This window comes from Berghia stephanieae, chromosome 11 (assembly GCF_034508935.2).
Source record: "Berghia stephanieae isolate SIO BIC M18660-M18661 chromosome 11, UCSD_Bste_1.3, whole genome shotgun sequence".
Classification (NCBI taxonomy): domain Eukaryota; kingdom Metazoa; phylum Mollusca; class Gastropoda; order Nudibranchia; family Aeolidiidae; genus Berghia; species Berghia stephanieae.
This window is the reverse complement of record NC_088370.1, coordinates 38,073,444-38,075,598: the sequence shown is the minus strand read 5'-3', so window position 1 is coordinate 38,075,598 and position 2,155 is coordinate 38,073,444.

The following is a 2,155-nucleotide window of genomic DNA, read 5'->3' as shown; positions in this document are numbered from 1 at the left end:
CTTTTACACATTCTGACACAGAATAAAAAGTTCTGCCACATAAGAATAAACTAATGATTTCTTTTTTTAGAACCCAAGATGGCCGCCGTTACCACGGTGTGATATCAGCCTACTGAATCCAATTGGCATGTTTTAAAGGTGTTGATGCGTTGATCTCATTCAAATTTTTGTCCTTTTTTAGTCGACAGGCATAGAAGTATGTAATCAGTTATGACCATAACCGTCTAATCGGGATGTTTTGACATGAAATTGCGCAACTTCCCCCCATATCGCGACGAATGTGGCGATTTGCCTATAGTTGGTAAGGAAAGGGTTAAAGGAGAATTAACTTCATTTGATTGTTTTGCAAAATGGAAAATAGGTAAAACCATCCGTAATCAACCTACTTATGATAATAATAAATGATAATAAAGAAAAGATAAAAAAATAAAATAATAATAATAATAATAAAAAAAAAAAATAATAATAATAATAAAAAATAATAATGATGAAATAATAATAATAATAAAAAAATGATAAAATAATAATAATAATTAAAATGAAAAAAAATAATAATAATAATAATAATAAAATAATAATAAAAAAATAATAAATAAAATAAAATAAAATAAAATAATGAAACAAGAATAATAAAATAATAATAATAAAATAATAATAAAAAAATAAAAAATAATAAAAAATAATAAAATATTAAAATAAAATAATAGTAAAAAAATAATAATAATAATAATAATAAAATAAAATTAAAATGAAATAATTATAAAATAAAAAATAAAATAATAATAAAATAATAATAATAATAATAATAAAAATAATAATAAAATAATAGAATAAAAATATAATAATAAAATAATAAAAAATAATAATAAAAATAATAAAAAAATAAGAAAAATATAATAAAAAAATAAAATTAATAATAATAATAATAACAAGATGATGATAAAATAATAAAATAATAAAATAATAAAATAATAATAATAATAAAATAATAATAATAATAAGATAAAAAAAATAATAAAAAAATAATAATATTTAAAAAAAATAATATAATATAAAAAAATAATAATAAAATAATAATATAAAAAAAAAAAAAAAGATAAAATAATAATAATAAAAAAAAAAAAATAAAATAAAAATAATAATAATTAATAATGATAATACAAAAAAAAAAAATAAAAATAATAATAAAAATAAATAATAATAAAATAAAAATAATAATAATAATAAAAAGAAAATAATAATAAAAAAATAATAATAATTAATAATAATAAAATAAATAATAAAATATCAAAAAATAATAATAATAAAATAATAATAAAAACAATATAATAAAATAATAATAATAATAAATAATAATAATAAAATAATAATAAAAAAATAATAATGAAAAAATAATAATGATGAAAATAAAATAATAAAAATAAAATAATAATAATAAATAATAAAAATAATAAAATAATAAATAATAAAAATAATAAAAATAATAAAATAATAATAAAAAAATAATAATAATAAATAATAATTTAAATTTAAAATAAAAAATATAATAATAATAAAAATAATAATAATAATAATAAAATAATAATAATAATAAAATAATAAATTAATAAAAGTAATAATAATAATAATAAAAATAAAAAATAAAAAATAAAAAAAAAATGTAAAAATGATGAAAAAATAAAAAATAAAAAATAATAAATAATAAAAAATATAAAAATAAAATAATAATACTAAAATAAGAAATAAAAATAAAGAAAATAATAATAATAATAATAATACTAAAATAATAATAAAAAAATAATAAAAAAAAAAATAATAATAATAATAATACTAATAATAATAATTAAATGAAAAAAAATAATAAATAATAATAAAAATAATAATAATAATATTAATAATAATAGTAATAATAAATAATAATAATAAAAAAAAATAATAATAATAAAAAATAATAAAAATAATAAAAATAATAATAATAATTAAAAAAAATAAATAAATAATAATAATAAAAAAATTTTAAAATAATAAAAATAAAATAAAAATAATAAAAAAAATAAAAAAAAAAAAAATAATAAAATAATAATAATAATAAAATAAAAAATAATAATAAAATAAATAAAAAAAATAAAAAATTAAAAATAAAAAATAAAAAACA